This window comes from Ranitomeya variabilis, chromosome 2 (assembly GCF_051348905.1).
Source record: "Ranitomeya variabilis isolate aRanVar5 chromosome 2, aRanVar5.hap1, whole genome shotgun sequence".
NCBI classification, from domain to species: domain Eukaryota; kingdom Metazoa; phylum Chordata; class Amphibia; order Anura; family Dendrobatidae; genus Ranitomeya; species Ranitomeya variabilis.
Window position 1 is genome coordinate 872,915,515 of NC_135233.1, and position 23,003 is coordinate 872,938,517.

Below are 23,003 nucleotides of genomic sequence, written 5' to 3' on the forward strand. Positions count from 1 at the left end.
TGCCGCGCAACTAGAAATAGCCAGGTAGCATTTCCTATTTATCGCTAGATGCCCAGCTCTGGCCTAAGACCTAAATAGCTAGCAGAGGGAAATATAAGACCTGGCTCACCTCTAGAGAAATATTCCAAAGAAGACAGTAGCCCCCCACATATAATGACGGTGAGTTCAGATGAAACAACAAACGCAGCAGGAAAATAGTCTTAGCAAATTTGAGGTCCGCTTACTAGATAGCAGAAGACAGATAGTATACTTTCATGGTCAGCAGAAAAACACTAACAAAACACCATCCAGAGATTACCTTAAACTCTGGCATTAACTCATAACGCCAGAGTAGCAATCCCTGATCAACGAGAGCTTTCCAGACACAGTAACAAAACTTCAGCTGTGAACTGGAACAAATAGGCAAAACAAAACATGGACAAAAGTCCAACTTATCTAGTAGTAGTCTAGAAGCAGGAACAAGCACTGAGAGGCATCAGATAACATTGTTGACCGGCAAGAAACCACCAGAGAAATGAGCTTAAATAGCGACACCCACTACTGATGGAATCAGGTGAAACAGGAAAGAGGATGACAAGTCCAATTCCACAAGCGGCCACCGGGGGAGCCCAGAATCCAAATTCACAACAGTACAGCCAGGACTAGCTGCTTGGAAAGCATCGCCAAAGCAAGGATTGAAGTTTGTGCAGAACAATTTGCATATTCCAGGTGCCTTGTCGGAAAAGCCAAGAGTCTCCTTCAGCAATAAGATCATTGGGTACAGCCGGGACCAGCTGCTTGGAAAGCATTGCCAAACCAGGGATTGAAGCTTGAGGAGGACAATTTGCATATTCCAGGTACCTTCTGGGAAAAGCAAAGAGTCTCCCTCAGCAAGAAGATCGTTGGGTACAGTCGGGACCAGCTACTTGGAAAGCATAGCCAAACCACGCAGCACAAGAATTTTTGCCTCTAGGACATTAATGCAAGAAAGCTTGGCTGATTGAGTAGATTACACAAAAAAGAAAAAACAGCAGATTACACAAGAAGGTTACACACAGTAGATTATTACACAAGAAGGAAGACACAAAGCAAAGTCAGCAGGATCTAGGAGCAACATGGCAAATGTGCTACATATTCACAGATCGACCAGAAGAAAAATCCAACTTCACCTGCCAGAAGTGAAGAGTAGACTACTGGCCCTTTTAGAAGAAAAGGTTCAGGGTTTGGAAGAAAGAATTGCAACTTTGAAACTCATCAAAGAAAATGAAGACTTTCTAGACAGAACAGAAGCATCTCTACTGGTCACAGAAGGTGAAGAAAGTGTCAAAGAATCTCCAAAAGCAGATGAGTGGAAGCATGTAGCCAAAAGAAGCAAGAAGACCATGCAGACATCACCAACCACACAACTGAGAAACCCTTACCAAGGCCTTGTGGAGGACGAATAAGGCATACCTAAGGATGAGGCACTACCAGCAAGCAAAGAAGAAAAGGGCACACTTCAACACCCTGAAGTGACAACAGAAAGTACAGCCAAGAAGAGAAGAAGAGTGGTTGTGGTGGGAGACTCACAACTGAGAGGCACCGAAGCAGCCATCTGCAGACTGGACATAATGGCAAGAGAAGTATGCTACCTCCCAGGTGTGAAAATCAAAGATATGACCAATAGGATACCAAAGCTCATCAGTTCCAAGGACGTCCACCCATTTTTTCTGATACATGTTGGCACCAATGACATGGCAAGGAAGGACCTACCGACAATCTGCAAGGACTTTGGAGAGTTGAGGAAGAAAGTAATGGAACTGGATGCACAGGTAGTTTTGTCTCTATCCTTCCAGTAGACGGGCATGACACCAGGAGATAGAACAGGATCCTTGATGCGAACAACTGGCTAAGACGATGGTGCAGATAACAAGGATTCGGATTCCTGGACCATGGTCTGAATTACCTTCACAAAGGACACCTTGCCAGAGACGGACTACACCTCAACAAACCTGGGAACCTGGGAAACACACATTTTCCAGAAGACTCACTACACTCATCAGGAGGGCGTTAAGCTAGAAAAAGAGGGAACGGGAATAAAAATGTGAGCCACGAACATGAAGCCAGAAAAACAATACTGATGAAGGATATGAGGTGCTGCAAAGAAGACCCACAACAACATCCTCGGAAGGGAGGTAAGAACATTTCAAAAGTAATCCACAGGGTGGAGATTGGAACAAAACAAAATCCTCTAAACTGCATGCTCACAAATGCCAGAAGCCTGACAAACAAGATGGAAGAACTAGAAGCAGAAATATCTACATGTAGCTATAAAATAGTGGGAATAATAGAGACATGGTTAGATGAAAGCTATCACTGGGCAATTACAGTCTGTTTAAAAAGGATCATAAAAATCGGAGAGGAGAAAGGGTTTGTCTTTATGTAAAGTCTTGTCTAAAGTCCACTTTAAGGGAGGATATTAGCAAAGGGAATGAGGATGTTGAGTCCATATGTATCAAAATACATGGAGGGGAAAATGGTAACAAAATTCTTATTGGGGTCTGTTACAAACCCCCAAATATAACAGAAATCATGGAAAGTCTACTACTATGGCAGATAGATGAAGCTGCAACCCATAATGAGGTCCTTGTTATGGGGGACTTTAACTATCCAGATATTATCTGGGAAACAGGGATCTGCCGAACACATAAAGGCAACTGGTTTCTGCTAATATCCAAGAAAAATTATCTTTTACAATTGGTGCAAAATGCAACCAGAGAAGCAGCAGTTTTAGACCTAATACTATCTAATAGACCTGACAGAATAACAAATCCGCAGGTCGTCGGGCATCTAGGAAATAGCAACCACAATATTGTAGTTTCACTTATCTTTCTCTATGTGGACTTGTCAGGGAGTCACAAAAACAATGAACTTTAGGAAGGCAAAGTTTGACCAGCTTAGAGATGAAAATTTTTAAGAGCATCTTACATAAGCACTGTAAGCGGTTTGTACATTGTGCGAATGAAAGGACAAGAAATAGGAAAAACTCAATGTGGCTAAACAAAGAAGCAAGAGGGGCAATTAACAGTACAAAGAAAGCATTTAAACTACTAAAGCAGAATGGCACCACTGAAGCTCTAAAAAACTATATAGAGAAAAATACTTTATCTAGAAAACTAATTAATGCTGCCAAAACGAAAACAGAGACGCACATTGCTAAGGAGAGTAAAACTAATCCCAAACTGTTCTTCAACTATATCAATAGTAAAAGAATCAAAAGTGAAAATGTAGGCCCCTTAAAAAATTGTGAGGAAAGAATAGTTGTAGATGACGAGGAAAAAGTTAATATATTAAAACTCCTTCTTCTCCAAGGTATTCATGGTGGAAAATAAAATGCTAGGTGAAATGCTGAGAGACAAAGAAAACCCTATATTAAGGGTCACCAATAGTGATGAGAAAGTGTACTCGTTGCTCGGGTTTTCCCGAGCACGCTCGGGTGGTCTCTGAGTATTTGTAACTGCTCGGAGATTTAGTTTTCATCGCCCCAGCTGAATGATTTACAGCTACTAGCCAGGCTGAGTACATGTGGGGGTTGCCTAGTTGCTAGGTAACCCCCAAATGTAATCAAGCTGCCTAGTAGCTGTAAATCATTCAACTGGGGCGATGAAAACTAAATCCCTGAGCAGTCATTAATACTCGGAGACCACCCGAGCGTGCTCGGGAAAACCCAAGCAACGAGTACACTCACTCATCACTAGTCACCACTCTAACCCAAGAAGAGGTGAAAAACCAGCTAAATAAGATTAAAATAGATAAATCTTCGGGTCCAGAAGGCATACACCCATGAGTACTAAGAGAAATAAGTAATGTAATAGGCATACCATTATTTCTTATATTTAGGGACTCTATAACGATGGTGTCTGTTCACAGGACTGGTGCATGGCAAATATGGTACCAACAGTCAAAAAGGGCTATAAAAGTGAACCTGGAAATTATAGGCCAGTAAGTCTAACTTCTATTGTTGGTAAAATATTTGAAGGGTTTCTGAGGGATGTTATTCTGGATTATCTCAATGAGAATAACTGTTTAACTCCATATCAGCATGGGTTTATGATGAATCGCTCCTGTCAAACTATTAAAATCAGTTTTTATGAAGAGGTAAGCTATAGACTGGACCAAGATGAGTCATTGGACGTGCTATATCTTGATTTTTCCAAAATGTTTGATACTGTGCCACAAAAGAGGTTGGTACACAAAATGAAAATGCTGGGTCTGGGAGAAAATGTGTGTAAATGGGTAAGTAACTGGCTTAGTGATAGAAAGCAGAGAGTGGTTATAAATGGTATATTCCCTAACTGGCTCATTGTGACCAGTGGGGTACCGCAGGGGTCGGTGTTTGGACCTATTCTCTTCAACATATTTATTAATGATCTGGTAAGAGATTTGCACAGTAAAATATTGATATTTGCAGATGATACCAAACTATGTAAAGCAGTCAATACAAGAGAAGATAGTATTCTGCTACAGATGGATCTGGATAAGTTGGAAACTTGGGCAGAGAGGTGGCAGATGCGGTTTACCAATGATAAATGTAAGATTATACACATGGGAAGAAGGAATCAATATCACCATTACACACTGAATGGGAAATCACTGGGTAAATCTTACATGGAGAAGGACTTGGGGATACTAGTCAATGATAAACTTACCTGGAGAAGCCAGTGCCAGGCAGCTGCTGCCAAGGCAAACAGGATCATGGGGTGCATTAAAAGAGGTCTGGATACACATAATGAGAGCATTATACTGTCTCTGTACAAATCCCTGGTTAGACCGCACATGCAGTACTGTGTATAGTTTTGGGCAACGGTGCTCAGGAAGGATATAATGGAACTAGGGCGAGTACAAAGGAGGGCAACAAAATTAATAAAGGGGATGGGGGAACTTTAATACCCAGAGATATTAGCAAAATTAGGATTATTTATTCTAAAAAAAAGTCACTGAAGGGTGATCTAATAACCATGTCTAAGTATAGTAAGGGCTAGGTCAACACGAAGGGAGGATTTATTGCTACAGTCCAGGAAGTCCAGATCTAACGATGGGTCCGGAGTTAGATTTATTTCGACCTCTAATTGTCAGTGGAATCGTATCCGGGAGATACTTAATAGACACTGGCCCGTGCTACAGACTGATGGCATCCTGGCCTCACATTTAACAGACTTCCCCTTAAAGACACAGCGAAGGGGAAAGAATCTTAAAGATGCTCTGGTAAGGAGTCATTATATAGCGAAAAGTAAGAATAAAACCTTCCTTGATGTGAGCAGTCCAAGACAGGGATGTTTTCCCTGCGGTTCATGTGTCGCGTGTCCCAACATTCTCAGATGTGGGACCTTCAAGACTTCAGATGGGAGCAGGGAATTTAAAATACGAGAATTTATCTCGTGCAACACGACATTTGTAATATATTATGCCACCTGTCCCTGCTCCCTGATTTATGTTGGTCTCACATCTAGGAAATTAAAGGTTCAGACATGCGAACATGTACGAGATATATTGGCTGCTAAGGAAGTGGTGGATGTGGCGAGTTTAACCCCTCTGTGACCTTAGACGTACTATCCCGTCGAGGTGACCTGGGCCTATCTGACCCTCGATGGGATAGTACGTCATAGCCGATCGGCCGCACTCACGGGGGGAGTGCGGCCGATCGCGGCCGGGTGTCAGCTGACTATCGCAGCTGACATCCGGCACTATGTGCCAAGAGCGGTCACGGACTGCCCCCGGCACATTAACCCCCGGCACACCACGATCAAACATGATCGTGGTGTGCCGGCGGTATAGGGTAGCATCGCGTTGCTCCAAGGGTCTCCTACGTCCTTCCTCGCTGCAGGTCCCGGATCCAAGATGGCCGCGGCATCCGGGTCCTGCAGGGAGGGAGGTGGCTTACCGAGTGCCTGCTCAGAGCAGGCGCTGGTAAGCCTGCAGTGCTGTGAGGCAGACCGGTGATCTGACAGAGTGCTGTGCACACTGTCAGATCACCGATCTGTAATGTCCCCCCCCCCCCAAGACAAAGTAAAAAAGTTAAAAAAAAAAATTTCCACTTGTGTAAAAAAAAAAAAAAAAAATCCTAAATAAAGAAAAAAAATATATATTATTCCCATAAATACATTTCTTTATCTAAATAAAAAAAAAAACAATAAAAGTACACATATTTAGTATCACCACGTCCGTATCGAACCGACCTATAAAACTGTCCCACTAGTTAACCCCTTCAGTGAACACCGTAAGAAAAAAAAAAAAAACGAGGCAAAAAACAACGCTTTATTACCATACCGCGGAACAAAAAGTGGAATAACACGCGATCAAAAAGACAGATATAAATAACGATGGTACCGCTGAAAACGCCATCTTGTCCCGCAAAAAACAAGCCACCATACAGCATCATCAGCAAAAAAATAAAAAAGTTATAGTCCTCAGAATAAAGCGATACCAAAATAATTATTTTTTCTATAAAATAGTTTTTATCGTATAAAAGCGCCAAAACATAAAAAATGATATAAATGAGATATCGCTGTAATCGTACTGACCTGATGAATAAAACTGCTTTATCAATTTTACCAAACGCGGAACGGTATAAACGCCTCCCCCAAAATAATTTCATGAATAGCTGGTTTTTGATAATTCTGCCTCACAAAAATCGGAATAAAAAGCGATCAAAAAATGTCACGTGCCCGAAAATGTTACCAATAAAAACGACAAATCATCCCGCAAAAAAAAGACCACACATGACTCTGTGGACCAAAATATGGAAAAATTATAGCTCTCAAAATGTGGTAATGCAAAAAATATTTTTTGCAATAAAAAGCGTCTTTCAGTGTGTGACGGCTGCCAATCATAAAAATCCGCTAAATAACCCGCTATAAAAGTAAATCAAACCCCCCTTCATCACCCCCTTAGTTAGGGAAAAATAAAAAAATAAAAAAAATGTATTTATTTCCATTTTCCCATTAGGGCTAGGGTTAGGGTTAGGGCTAGGGTTAGGGCTAGGGTTAGGGCTAGGGTTATTGCTAGGGTTAGGGCTAGGGTTAGGGCTAGGCTTGGGGCTAGGGTTAGGGTTAGGGCTAGGGTTAGAGTTAGGGCTAGGGTTAGGGCTTGGGTTAGGGTTAGGGCTAGGGTTATTGCTAGCATTAGGGTTAGGGCTAGGGTTGGGGCTAGGGTTAAGGCTACAGTTAGGGTTTGGGCTAAAGTTAGGGTTAGGGTTTGGATTACATTTACGGTTGGGATTAGGGTTGGGATTAGAATTAGGGGTGTGTCAGGGTTAGGGGTGTGGTTAGGGTTACTGTTGGGATTAGGGTAAGGGGTGTGTTTGGATTAGGGTATCAGTTATAATTGGGGGGTTTCCACTGTTTAGGCACATCAGGGGCTCTCCAAATGGGACATGGCATCCGATCTCAATTCCAGCCAATTCTGCGTTGAAAAAGTAAAACAGTGCTCCTTCCCTTCAGAGCTCTCCCGTGTGCCCAAACAGGGGTTTACCCCAACATGCAACATGACGCCTGCAGACCAATCCATTTAAGTCTGCATTCCAAATGGCGCTCCTTCCCTTCCGAGCTCTGTCATGCGCCCAAACAGTGGTTCCCCCCCACATATGGGGTATCAGCGTACTCAGGACAAATTGCACAACAAGATTTGGGGTCCAATTTATCCTGATACCCTTGTGAAAATACAAAACTGGGGGCTAAAAATCATTTTTGTGAAAAAAAAAGAATTTTTATTTTCACGGCTCTGCGTTATAAACTGTAATGAAACACTTGGGGGTTCAAAGTTCTCACAACACATCTAGATAAGTTCCTTGGGAGGTCTAGTTTCCAATATGGGGTCACTTGTGGGGGGTTTGTACTGTTTGGGTACATCAGGGGCTCTGCAAATGCAACGTGGCACCTGCAGACCAATCCTTTTAAGTCTGCATTCCAAATGGCGCTCCTTCCCTTCCGAGCTCTGTCATGCGCCCAAACAGTGGTTTGCCCCCACGTTTGTGGTATCAGCATACTCAGGACAAATTGGACAACAACTTTTGGGGTCCTATTTATCCTGTTACCCCTGTGAAAATACAAAACTGGGGCTAAAAAATCATTTTTGTGAAAAAGAAAATAATTTTTATTTTCACGGCTCTGCGTTATAAACTGTAGTGAAACACTTGGCTCTCCAAACGCAACATGGCGTTCCATCTTAATTCCAGTCAATTTTGCATTGAAAAGTAAAATAGCGCTCCTTCCCTTCCGAGCTCTGCTATGCGCCCAAACAGTGGTTTACCCCCACATATGGGGTATCGTCGTACTCAGGACAAATTGCACAACAACTTTTGTGGTCTAATTTCTTCTCTTACCCTTGGGGAAATATAAAAATGGGGGCGAAAAGATCATTTTTGTGAAAAAATATGATTTTTTATTTTTACGGCTCTGCATTATAAACTTCTGTGAAGCACTTGTTGGGTCAAAGTGCTCAAAACACATCTAGATAAGTTCCATAGGGGGTCTACTTTCCAAAATGGTGTCACTTGTGGGGTTTTTTAATGTTTAGGCACATCAGGGGCTCTCCAAACGCAACATGGCGTCCCATCTCAATTCCAGTCAATTTTGCATTGAAAAGTCAAATGGCGCTCCTTCCCTTCCGAGCTCTGCCCTGCGCCCAAACAATGGTTTACACCCACATATGGGGTATCAGCGTTCTCAGGACAAATTGCACAACAACTTTTGTGGTCTAATTTCTTCTCTTACCCTTGGGGAAATATAAAAATGGGGGCGAAAAGATCATTTTTGTGAAAAAATATGATTTTTTATTTTTACGGCTCTGCATTATAAACTTCTGTGAAGCACTTGTTGGGTCAAAGTGCTCACCACACATCTAGATAAGTTCCTTAGGGGGTCTGTTGTGAATTCCGTTCTGCCCTTGGGCTCCCTCTGGTGGTTTCGAGTGGAACTGCTGCTCCATTAGGTAGCTGTAGCTGCTGCCATCACTGATCGCCTTGCCTGGGTTTGTTATTTAAACCTGCTCTGGGCTTTAGTTCATGCCAGCTGTCAATGTCTTAGGTTGGATTTGGTTCTCTCCTTGGATTTCTCATATGGCATGTCCTTGTCAGCAAAAGATAAGTTCTGCTAGTTCTTGTTCGTCCATTTGCTTTGGACTTTATTGCTTTGCAAATATGTCTCTTTTTGTCCAGCTTGTCACTATGTCATATTCAGGCTAGCTGGAAGCTCTGGGAAGCAGATTTGCCCCTCCACACCGTGAGTCGGTGTGGAGTTCATTTTTTGTAAACTCTGTGTGGATTTTTGTAGTTTTTAATACTGACCGCACAGTATCCTTTTCTCTCTGTCTATCAAGTTTAGTATTGGCCTTCTTTGCTGAAAACTGATTTCATTTCTGTGTATGTCATTTCCCTCTCCACTCACAGCCAATATTTGTGGGGGGCTATCTTTCCTTTTGGGGTTTTCTCTGAGGCAAGAGAGCTTTCTATTTCCTTCTTTAAGGTAGTTAATTCTTAGGCTGTGAAGAGGTGTCTAGGGAGAGTCAGGAACATCCCACGGCTATTACTAGTGTTGTTGTTAGGATTAGGGATTGCGGTCAGTAGAGATACCACCTCCTCAGAGCTCGTCCCATGTTGTGTTTTAGCCACCAGGTCAAATCGGTGTGGCCTCTTAACCACCAGGTCATAACAGGGGTCTACTTTCCAAAATGGTGTCACTTGTGGGGGATTTCAATGTTTAGGCACATCAGGGGCTCTCCAAATGCAACATGGCGTCCCATCTCAATTCCAGTCAATTTTGCATTGAAAAGTCAAATGGCGCTCCTTTCCTTCCGAGCTCTGACATGCGTCCAAACAGTGGTTTACCCCACATATGGGGTATCATCGTACTCAGGACAAATTGTACAACAAATTTTGGGGTCCATTTTCTCCTGTTACCCTTGGTAAAATAAAACAAATTGGAGCTGAAATAAATTTTGTGTGAAAAAAAGTTAAATGTTCATTTTTATTTAAACATTCCAAAAATTCTTGTGAAACACCTGAAGGGTTAATAAACTTCTTGAAAGTGGTTTTGAGTACCATGAGGGTGCAGTTTTTAGAATGGTGTCACACTTGGGTATTTTCTATCATATAGACCCCTCAAAATGACTTCAAATGAGATGTGGTCCCTAAAAAAAAATGGTGTTGTAAAAATGAGAAATTTCTGGTCAACTTTTAACCCTTATAACTCCCTAACAAAAAAAAATTTTGATTCCAAAATTGTGCTGATGTAAAGTAGACATGTGGGAAATGTTACTTATTAAGTATTTTCCATGACATATGTCTGTGATTTAAGGGCATAAAAATTCAAATTTGGAAAATTGCGAAATTTTCAAAATTTTTGCCAAATATTCATTTTTTTCACAAATAAGCGCAAGTTATATCGAAGAAATTTTACCACAATCATGAAGTGCAATATGTCATGAGAAAACCGTGTCAGAATTGCCAAGATCCGTTGAAGCGTTCCAGAGTTATAACCTCATAAAGGGACAGTGGTCAGAATTGTAAAAATTGGCCTGGTCATTAACGTGCAAACCACCCTTGGGGGTGAAGGGGTTAAAGACCTTACCAAGACACTTCCGGACCCTCCATGGATCAGATCCTCGAGGCCTAAAAGTGAGAGGTATAGATAGGGTACACGGAGGGATCAGGGGTGGCAATATGGTTAAAATACTGGCACAACGTGAGTGTAAATGGATTGTCACCCTTGATACTCTTACTCCTAAAGGATTGAATGAGAAATTGAGTTTCACTCCTTTTTTGTGATTGACCTGGCCCTGTATAGGTTTATATGGGACATTGGGCACCACCCTTTTTGCTCCGTCGCGCCTGTGTGATATTGGATGTATTATAGATAATTGACATATTTGTCTCTCTTCTCTCTCTAATTTGAGTCTGCCCACCATTATTTTTAATATATTTTTTGTAATAATTGTCTTGTGTGTTCTTTTTATTTTAGTCTATTCTCCATATATGACCATGGCTTTGGATGTAGTAGAGGCTGCTTTGGATTCCCCTTCTCTCACTTATGGAAACCAGAAAGAAATAAGAAGCTTTTACCCATTGTTGTTATTTATTGTCACTATGTTAAATTATGCACCAATTATAACATTTTTTGCTGTATATGTCACTTTAAATTTGTGTTCTGAATCGGCTTATATCTAAATCTATGTATTTGAGATGATTAGGATCAAAATTTCCCACGCTAGTATATCGTTAGAAATAGGTGGCTTTTATGTCCCCTTTCTTTTAGAACAGCCACTGTTTTGCACGTATGAGCTTTCCTGAGACTGTGCAGCGATTTTATCTCTACAAATATGGCCGCCACCTTGGTCTTCTATGTAATGGCTGCCGGGGGTGCGCATGCCCGCTGCCATCCAGTATGCTCGTCCTTTGATGCGGCTGTCAGTATCAGCTGGGCGTGTGTGTCACTTGATGTCTATGGCGGAGTTCCGCCCACATACACGCCCTGTTGTGACGGCCCTGGCGATGACGCGTCTGGACGTCACCGCGCATGCGCCGTCTTCCCGGCGCCATTTCTGGTTTTATTGTTATTTAAACACAGTAAGACTGGCTACAACCAAACCCTGTTGAAAAAGCTAGAACGAAAAACGCGCGCCCGGGGGAGCTGAGAAAGGTGGGGATACTTTCCCTGGGTAAGCCTGAAACTTTGAGTATTTGAGCTCATTCACTGTCACTTATGGTATTAGGGAGTCTGTGGGACCCATTTTTTTCATTTGGTATTGGCTTTTGTCCGTTGCCTAAGGATTAGTGTTGAGCGATACCGTCCGATACTTGAAAGTATCGGTAAATATCGGCCGATACCGGCAAAGTATCGGATCTGATCCGATACCGATACCCGATACCAATACAAGTCAATGGGACTCAAGTATCGGAAGGTATCCTGATGGTTCCCAGGGTCTGAAGGAGAGGAAACTCTCCTTCAGGCCCTGGGATCCATATTAATGTGTAAAATAAAGAATTAAAATAAAAAATATTGATATACTCACCTCTGCGACGCAGCCTGGACCTTACCGCTGTGAACCGGCAGCCTTCTTTGCTTAAAATGAGCGCGTTCAGCACCTTCTATGACGTCACGGCTTCTGATTGGTCGCGTGCCGCTCATGTGACCGCCACGCGACCAATCAGAAGCCGTGACGTCATCCCTCAGGTCCTAAATTCCTAGAAGGGAATTTAGGACCTGAGGGATGACATCGCGGCTTGTGATTGGTCGCGTGGTGGTCACATGAGCGGCACGCGACCAATCAGAAGCCAAGACGTCATGGAAGGTGCTGAACGCGCTCATTTTAAACAAAGAAGGCTGCCGGTTACCAGCGGTGATGTCCAGGGGCCTCCAGACAGGTGAGTATATCAATATTTTTTATTTTAATTCTTTATTTTACACATTCATATGGATCCCAGGGCCTGAAGGAGAGTTTCCTCTCCTTCAGACCCTGGGAACCATACACTGGAAACTTCCGATTCCGATTCCCGATACCACAAAAGTATCGGATCTCGGTATCGGAATTCCGATACAGCAAATATCGGCCGATACCCGATACTTGCGGTATCGGAATGCTCAACACTACTCTTGAAGCTTTTCCAAGATCTCCATTCCTTATCATTCAGAGTTCCTTCAAACACATCATCACTCATTTCCTCTCTGATCTAAGGACCTTCAGTTTTGCTGGTAAAATTGTGGAGAATTTCTGTGAAATGTACTGGAACCCTTGTGAATTTGTCTTTGCCATGGCTTTGGCAAAGTTTTTAATCAATCCCAACTTTACATGTAGTGGAGGAAGAAAGATTTTTTGTTGGGGCAATTAAAGGATTATACTGAACATTGTCTCTACCTGGAGCATAGATGTTTGTCTGTCCCCAATCATGATGAACATAATGCTCTACTGTATTTCTACTGTCCCATAAACACAAGAAGCAATAATATTTTGTGAAACCTCCTTATATTCCTATTAGCAGACCAATCACTTTCAAATCTCCACAGATATTCCTTTGATGATGCTTATATTTAATAGCATTCAAAACAATTGACAGATTTTCATAACTTTCCTTTAGATGACATGAGTGAGTAATAGTGATTGATGGTTTCTTATTTCCATTGTGAAGCAACACTGCTTTAAACTTCTCTGGGATGAGTCAATAAACAATCGCCAATCTGCAACAAAATACTCTTGATTCAGTTCTTCAAATAAGCCATTCACATTGTTACAGTACATTGTTGTTCCATCAACTGTGGAAAATTGTGTTAAAGTGTTACTTCTTTTACAGTAATAACACACTTTGACATCATCATGAAGAAGATTCTTCTGTTTCAACCTAGATGCAAGAAGTTCAGCTTTATCTTTTGACAATGAAATGTTTCTGATGAGATCATTTAATTCATGTTGAGTAAAGCATTCTGGCTGCTCAGCTGCTCCATCAGGTACATACTCATCTTGACTTGAGGTCTCCATGTCTTCACCAGTAGCTTCAGCTCCATAGTCTTCATATTCTACTTCATTTTCGTCCATTCCAGACAACGATGGTACAGGAACTGGCAAGGTACCATCATGTGGAACTGGCCTAATCACAGATTCAAGTTCAGGGCAATTAATTTTATGTTTGTTCTTTGTAGAAAATTGTTTTCTCCAAATCAGGGGAACAGCAAATGTCATAGCCACTTTCCTCATATTCAACCAGTCACGAAGACCATTTAAACAACTTGAGCATATCACATGAGGGGCCCAGCTTTTGTCTTGATCATCAAGTGGACAGATAAAGTGCATCTGGTACATTTTTTTTTACATCATGAGTGATTGAACGTACTTGGCCTTTTGGTGTAAAAGAATCAGACACATAGCAGAATCTATTAGGATGATTAATATACTGGCATTTTTCTCCTTTACATTAGATCAAACAGTAGTGTAAGTTCAGTTCAATGGTGGTGACAAACTAAAAAAAAATGTGCTGAGCCGACCAACTATATGTAGATATCTCCCAAGAGATGAAAGAGGCAGGTTGTATTTACAACTGATTTTACTGGAGGTAATCTGGTACATAACTTTGTACAGTTGTGAGGTAAACGGGTCAGCCTTTTCCTTACAGGAGAACATTTGCAGACAGGCAGTTTCTCAGTGTGATATTGGCTGCTTTCAGGTTCTCTCTCTGTGGAGACCCTCACTCAGTTACACCTCAGTGGCTGAGCAGTTTTCATCCCTCTGAGGTGACTTGGCCTCCCAGAAATCCAATAAAAATCCTCTCACAATGGCGGCTGTCCACTGCCTTCCTTTCTATCTCCCTGCGGCAAGGCTTTGATCCCTGTAGAAGCCTGTCTCCTGTCAGAGTCTCGCATACCAGTCTTTGCTGCCATCACCATCCTTTTCTGACAGACTCAAATCTTACCTCCTCATAACAGTTAGCTCTTCCCCATAACATGTGACTTTCTGAGAAGCAGATAAAGACAAAACACACGGCACTCAAGGATCCTGTGTGGTGCCCAAGTCAGGTTTCCAGCCCGTCAATCCAATAGTAATAAATCACTTGGCACTCAAATGGTTTCTTTCAGATGAAAAAAGTGAACATCCCATTTATTTGTGCATCCAGTTCAAAGATTATTTAAACGTTTTCGGTCAAATCACAAGACCTTCATCAGAAATATCTTTAACAAAACTGAAATACAGACAAAAATCAAATACAGATTAGCGACAATCCTTCATAAGATGCACAAAAGAGAATAACGGATTCATGGTGTATGTGATGACGAATACATCCATCACGTGATGCAGAGAAAGTGAACAACCGTGGCGGTCAGAGTAAATCCAGGATGGTGTTCCGTGAGTCGTGAAGGTATCTGAATCAAAGGCTGACGCTGTGAACAATTGGTAAGGAAAAAACGGCTAGAGAAAGACAAAACATGGTGACAAATAGCTTGAGCCCTATAGAAGGACTCCTGATGTGGCCGTGGCCAATATGGCCTGAAGGATACTGGGTACAATAGTGATCCGGGTGCTGGAGTGCCGTGCTGTACACAAAGGTACCTAATAGCGACCTATAATAAAGACGTGATATATAGGTTAATACCGTGTCCATAAGTAGCACTGTAAAACATGTGTGAGCCCCGGATGCTTATAGAGAGCCAAAAAACAGGTATCTCTTACATCCCCTGATGCAACTACCATGGATACTGGAGAATGTGAACATAAAAGACCAAACTAGAACAGGTTCAGAAGAGGTAGAAAAAGGGCAGAAAAATCAAGAGAAATATGCCTATTTTTAACCACCGAGCCAGAGCCAGCTGTCCAGTCACTCCTATGAGTCTTGATAAAGCGCTGTATACCATCTAACTATGGCTAAACTACAATACGGACATGAGTCAATACACAGGGGTAAGATGAGAAAAACCGGACAATACCTGGAAGCATAGGACAATGAGGTATATGAGCCTAGGCAATCCAGGATGGAAAGCGCACCTGGAGCGTCTGCAGAAAATTATACAGGTGTGTTGGACCATAAGAAAAAAACTAAGCTAGTGACGCACTGGGTCTGGGCAAAAAATTTTTTTACCTCAGATCCTTGAAGAGAGAAGGAGGGCGTGTATCCGCCGCTGCATATGGCACTGAGGAGAGAAGCATAAAGGCTCCCATTAGTATCTTGCTGGCGGTATGCAGACTGGGGCCAGAGATAAAAGGTGCTGCCATTACAAATAGGAATTATGGGGGCACCATGGACAGTTTACTACTGGGATCCAACCTTGACCAATGAAAATAGAATTATGCAACACAAAAGAAAAAGCAAAGGCCATAAACTACGGGGATCACCAGACAGCAGGATAATATGCAAAAAAGGTCACAACTTTATTAAGGTATAAGATATAACACAGATACTGAAAACATTAAAAACATTTAAAAACGGTACATGTTGCCTAAAATGAGGCACATGCCTGGAAACAAATTAGTAGGAGACAATTGGAATAATACATATATACATGCATTTGCACCTGGTCCTGAAAATCCTATATGGACAGTATATTTATCAAGATGTGAGGTATGGAAAATTCACCATAAGGCCCCATACACACAATGAGCAATACAAAAGAGACTGAAAACAGTACAATGATAAGACTTTTAGATTAACAGTCATGGATTGTATGATAACTCGATTAAGAGCACTCAGTAATATACATATACTTATACTCAACACATGTGAGAGAGGCAGATGTAATTACCCAACATTTCCCATAGACATAAGTGTAGCATACTGGGTGAATAAATTACCCACAAATGAACTTAGGACCAGAGCCAGCACATCCAAACGTCCCCCATGAGGCAAAAAGATCTAATACCCCTCAAGTGATACCAGGCATGAAAAAAGAAACGAAAACCCGACGCGTGTCGCCACTAGAGTGGCTTCATCAGGGGTATGATTTTCGCTACCAACATCTATCTTTTTATACCTTATATAATGCCAAATAAGTGAGTACAGCCGTGGGTAATCCCACGAGGTCAGGCAGGCAGCATCTGCAGTGGTCCAATGCGCATGCTCCGGCTTCCTCCACCGGAAACCATCATTGCTACGCAACGGTAAACAAAGGGCACAGGCGTATAGTGACTCATCAGTGAAAGATAATGGCCGTAAGTTATCGTCACCAAAGAAACACACAGACAACGAGGGGACCAATAATTTGGTTCAAGTACATACCAAGATCGCAATCGCAAATACCGGCACAGGATAATCAGCTGTAGGCGCCGGTCACAGGTAGGAAGAAACCTACTGCGCAGGCGCCTGGCTTGATCAAAGGAGAGAGGCTTGTTCTCCTGGAAACCATGTAACCAAACGCGGCAGTCACAAGTAGGAAATCCCTACTGCGCAGGCGCCTGATTGTTTCAGAGCAAAGAGGTTTAGTCTCCTGGTAACCATGTAAACAGAGGCGGCGGTCACAGGTAAGACATACCTACTACGCAGGCGCCTGATATTATTCAGAGCAAAGAGGCTTGGTCTCATAATTACAAAATGTGAATGAGCCAAGCGTACATCATACCACATTGACACATATGCACTTTGGGTGGAGTCACATAGGGTGTTTAATATCACCAAACACTGCTGGAAAGTACCTGCCGCGCAGGCACCCAATCGCCCTGCAGCCGAAAACGCAATCTGGTATGTGTGAATGTCAACCTATAAGCACCAACACAGAAAGGTTAACAAAGCCATGGTAGCGGATCAAAGTCACCCATAACACAGGCACCTGGTTTGTTTAGAGACAAGGGACTAATTTCCCAATGTCCATACCCACAGTCACAGACGCAGATGAACCCTGCATACATAAAGGGTCAGGCCGCGCTAGACGCTAACCACAGATCTAATTAGGCGTACCCATACATATAGTGCAAAGTATACACAGTTACCAATTTCTGCCCAGAGATACCATCTGCGCAGATCCCCATTTTTTCAAGGCCAGAGGCACAAATGCCTGATGGCCTTGTGAACAGGCATGAGCACACTACAGCAGTAATTATGTGCCGATTCTGCTATACATAAAGGAACATAATATGATAACCATCCTAGTTAGCCGCTTTGAGCCAAAGATCCTTATGCTCAGTAATCGCCTAACCTTGTAAAGATCTACTTCGCAAATGAAGGCGATGTATGATGACACCTTTCCCACTCCCACATATACAGCACAGATATAAGCATCCTCTAAAGGGTAGCCTAAGGTGAATGGATCACCCCAAACCACCGTTGACCAGTGTAGACTGCCCACCATGCAGACCAAAATCTGCAACAGCAAATGGAGACCTCTACCCCCCACACACAAGCACCTGTCCCAGATGTCATGAAAAAGTGCCCTGGAGAGGAACGGGGGCAGGAGCCCTAATTGTAAATCAACATAGAACAGTTTGCACAATATACAATGTTTTTAATAGAATCGCAAGTATACAATGCTATACCATTATGCTTTCCCGTCTAAAAAGATATCCCGGACGCTGCTCTGTAATAACAGCCTGCATCTAATAATGCCTAAAGTAAGACAAATAATATGCCCCATCGACACTGATCATGGATAGGATACAGAACTTTATAGATCAGGAATAAGGTACCAGAGTCTATGGGGATTAACCTTTTGAATAAGAGGAAAGCTCAATGTTACCAAAAGAAGTATACTCAAAAAACAAAACAAAAAAGCACAAAGGGCATGTTGTGGCACCGGGAACCAATCAAAACTCCCCCCAGAGATAACGAATGAATAATGATTAGAGAACCCCCAACAGAAGCCACTGTATGTGGCACCTTAGATATGTATAGCCATAAAACACACAATCCATCAAAAGTGGTACGCTCCTAAAGAGGAAGATAATATACTGTCCATATAGGAAGAAAAATCACAGACAGAAGAAAAAGATTTAAATAATTACAGATACAGTTACCCAAGGTCCAATAGCACAGTGTACTGTCCATCAGGGGAAATTGTTGAATATACAGATTAAGAACTGACACATGCCAGATGTAAAGCCCTTCCCCTCACCACCTTCTTTCCTCCCCCAAAGGAAACAAGTCATATACACTTATAGAAACCGGTAAATAACAGGTCCTCATTCAGCCCATTAGAGGCCACAGAGTTCAGATCGAAAATCCACTTAGACTCCCGTCTAAGTAATTCCGACGTAATGTTGCCCCCTCTGATATTAGTGGGGACTTTATCCAAACCCAGAATTCTGGTTCCTTTCCACAGGGAATTGTGCTCCGTGAGGTAATGTGCAGCCACCGAAGTGATGGACTTTCCTTTTATCTTGTCCTTTTTTGCCATAGTGATATTTGAAAAATGTTGTTGGATTCTCTTCCTAAGTTCTTGAGTTGTTTGCCCAACATACACCTTTGAACACGGGCATACCAGAGCATAGATCAGGTTTCTAGTCCTGCAGTTGAAATATGTTCTGGGAGCAATCTGGAAAGGCAAAGATGGTAACATGACATTAGTATCTCCAGCCGTAAAAGGACAAATATTGCAATTCCCACAAGGGAAAGTACCCCGAAGTCGAAACCCACTGTTGGTGCTTATAGTGGGGCGTTGGAAGTGGCTATGGCTGAGGCAATCTTTGAGATTCCTGGCTCTTCTTGCTATAAGATTGGGCCTGGGTGAAAGATGTGGTAGTAGCTTTGACTCACCCAATAACAGACCCCAATATCTGGACAAGATGCTACGTATGTCCTGCCACTGATTGTTAAAAGAAGTAATTATCCCCAATGGTCTACCAGGGGCCTTCGCTCGAGGGTGCAATAAATTAGCCCTATCTTGACCTCTGGCCTCCACAAATGCCCGTGAAATTACCTTTGTTGGGTAGCCTCTTTCTTTAAATCTTGACGTCAACTCGCGAGAGTGCTTCAGGAAGTCATCATGGTGAGTACAGTTCCTCTTGATTCTATAGAACTGACCTTTTGGTATGCCTTCTTTAAGGTGCTGTGGGTGGAAACTGTTGAAGTGTAACAGGTTATTCGTTGCGGTAGGTTTCCGATATAGGCTTGTGGTGATTTTAGAGCCCATCACCTGAAGTTTCAAATCAAGGAATTCAATCTCCGTTTGTGACCTCTGTGAAGTGAGGCGGATGTTCCACGGGTTGTCATTCAAAGTATCAATGAAAAATTGGCATTCATCCAGGGTGCCTGTCCAGAGGAATAGAATATCATCAATATAGCGTAACCATTTGACAACATGAGTGGAATATCCCTCCAGACAGTACACCCTGGTTGCCTCCCACCAACCTAAAAATAGGTTGGCGTACGATGGAGCACATCGGGCACCCATAGCCGTCCCCCTCACTTGCCTGTAATATGCACGATCAAACGTGAAATAATTTTGATCCAAGATGAACCGAAGAAGATCCAGTACAAAAGAATCATGCCTTCTATCTCCAGAAGTTTTTTGATCCAAGAAGTGGGAAACGGCTTGTAGCCCCAATTCGTGTCCTATGCAAGTGTAGAGTGATTCTACGTCAAGAGTCACTAGCCAGGTTCCAATGGGGAGTGTCAAATCTTGAACCTGCTGTATCAAAGAGGTAGAGTCTCTAACATAGGACTGGAGAGATACAACCAGAGGCTGTAAGAAAAAGTCAACATAGATACACGGTCTTTCAAGAAGCCCCCCTATCCCAGATATTATAGGTCACCCCGGGGGAGCCACCAGGGACTTGTGTACCTTCGGGAGCATATAAAAGGTAGGAATTTTTGGATAATTATTGAACATGAAGTCCCTTTCTCGTTTGTTAATGATGTCGTTACTGAAGGCGGCCTCTAGGAGGCGAAATAATTTGGCCTGAAACACATTTGAAGGGTCAGAGGGGAGGACCTGATAACATTCCTGATTTAACAATTGACGTCTAGCCTCCCTCAGATACGAATCTATAGGCCAAATGACCAGATTCCCCCCCTTATCCGCTTCCCGAATAACAAATTCACGATTGGAGCCTAATCTGGTGATGGCAGCCTGTTCCGCCTTACTGATATTTCTACCCCTATTGGGGTCCAGTCTCAATTGCTGTATATCAAGGACCACAGCGTTAAAGAAGTTCTGTACCACTGGGAATAATGAAAAAGCAGGAGTGGCTTGTGAAAGCAACCTACCAGTAAACCTTTTTCTAGGGCAACTCTCATCTCCCTCTTCCAGTAAGTCCAAGAGGTCCCTAAGGACCGCTCTATCAGCCACGGGATGTTCATCCAGGACCGAGGGTTGGTGGTAAAGCAACTTAAAGGTGAGTTGTCTGCAAAAAAGATAGACATCCTTGATTACGGTGAATTTATCAAGACTACTCGTGGGACAGAAAGATAGCCCCTTCTCCAAAACTGAAATTTCCAACTCAGACAAGGTATATTCAGACAGATTTAAAATTTGCAGCTTACCACACTCCTCCCCTGGTTTTACTGGAATATCCAAGGCTAGTATCTCTTGTTCGATCGGGTCTTTCTCCCATATCGGGGAGACCAAACCCTGTAATTTCGGGGTTGCTTTTTCCGTACCGTATCTCCTCCTACGGCCCCTCCTATTGCGCCTTCGATATCGCTCGGTTCCGAGGATAAAAAATCATCACTAGAGGGTTGTTCTTGTAATATATTGGTGTTTCCCTCAGTGGGTACTTTCTCACCAATAGATCTTTTATTGCCTCTATGCACCCATTTGAAAGCTCGTTCATGTTTGAAGTCAAGCTGGTCCCTCTTGAACTTTAACTTCTTCCTGTTAATGACATCTTTCTCAAAGATGTCAATGGTAGACTTTAGTTGAACCTGAAAGGGCTCCACTACAGATCTCCTATCAAATTGATCCAATTTACCCTCACAAATCTTTATCCTATTTTTTAACGAGTCTAAAACACCTCGGTCATGTGTCAGAAGCATATCAATGATGATATTAGAACAGGCCAGCAAGCCAGTCTCCCAAGTCTTTTGAAACTCCCCATCGGCCTCCCAGGCCGGGAAAATTTGTACTCTAAGTCCCCTCGGGACAATCCCAGCCTTCTTATATTCTTCTAGTGTTTTTACATTCCACCATGATTTAGTCAGGGATTTATGCAAATTAGTCAACTCTCTGGCCACATGTTGAAAATCACCCTCATTACCACTATTACTCGTCTCCTCCAAACCACCGGAGAAAATACCACTAGCCTGACTACTCCATGCAGCCTCCCTTGCTGCCAAATCCATGCTGTGAAACTACAAAACAATATCAAAATAAATATACTTTAAAGAAAAACCATGTAAAGTATACATCCATGTGCCAACACCCCGAAGATGTAGTAGAGAAGAACTACCACATATACAACAAGCACTATAAATAGGAATTATGGGGGCACCATGGACAGTTTACTACTGGGATCCAACCTTGACCAATGAAAATAGAATTATGCAACACAAAAGAAAAAGCAAAGGCCATAAACTACGGGGATCACCAGACAGCAGGATAATATGCAAAAAAGGTCACAACTTTATTAAGGTATAAGATATAACACAGATACTGAAAACATTAAAAACATTTAAAAACGGTACATGTTGCCTAAAATGAGGCACATGCCTGGAAACAAATTAGTAGGAGACAATTGGAATAATACATATATACATGCATTTGCACCTGGTCCTGAAAATCCTATATGGACAGTATATTTATCAAGATGTGAGGTATGGAAAATTCACCATAAGGCCCCATACACACAATGAGCAATACAAAAGAGACTGAAAACAGTACAATGATAAGACTTTTAGATTAACAGTCATGGATTGTATGATAACTCGATTAAGAGCACTCAGTAATATACATATACTTATACTCAACACATGTGAGAGAGGCAGATGTAATTACCCAACATTTCCCATAGACATAAGTGTAGCATACTGGGTGAATAAATTACCCACAAATGAACTTAGGACCAGAGCCAGCACATCCAAACGTCCCCCATGAGGCAAAAAGATCTAATACCCCTCAAGTGATACCAGGCATGAAAAAAGAAACGAAAACCCGACGCGTGTCGCCACTAGAGTGGCTTCATCAGGGGTATGATTTTCGCTACCAACATCTATCTTTTTATACCTTATATAATGCCAAATAAGTGAGTACAGCCGTGGGTAATCCCACGAGGTCAGGCAGGCAGCATCTGCAGTGGTCCAATGCGCATGCTCCGGCTTCCTCCACCGGAAACCATCATTGCTACGCAACGGTAAACAAAGGGCACAGGCGTATAGTGACTCATCAGTGAAAGATAATGGCCGTAAGTTATCGTCACCAAAGAAACACACAGACAACGAGGGGACCAATAATTTGGTTCAAGTACATACCAAGATCGCAATCGCAAATACCGGCACAGGATAATCAGCTGTAGGCGCCGGTCACAGGTAGGAAGAAACCTACTGCACAGGCGCCTGGCTTGATCAAAGGAGAGAGGCTTGTTCTCCTGGAAACCATGTAACCAAACGCGGCAGTCACAAGTAGGAAATCCCTACTGCGCAGGCGCCT

General features: G+C 42.5%; 1 protein-coding gene and 1 long non-coding RNA gene across 2 annotated transcripts in view; both read right to left on the reverse strand.

The window, feature by feature from the left end:
* Nucleotides 1-23,003, reverse strand: part of LOC143808064 (putative cation-transporting ATPase 13A4) — a 536,127-nt gene that overhangs the window by 504,587 nt on the left and 8,537 nt on the right. The window lies entirely within an intron of this gene.
* On the reverse strand, nucleotides 14,567-15,560 carry LOC143808067 (uncharacterized). The gene is made up of 3 exons (XR_013221876.1): nucleotides 15,423-15,560; nucleotides 14,997-15,059; nucleotides 14,567-14,879 (listed from the first exon to the last, which is right to left on the reverse strand). It is a non-coding gene; the product is annotated as an uncharacterized LOC143808067 (long non-coding RNA).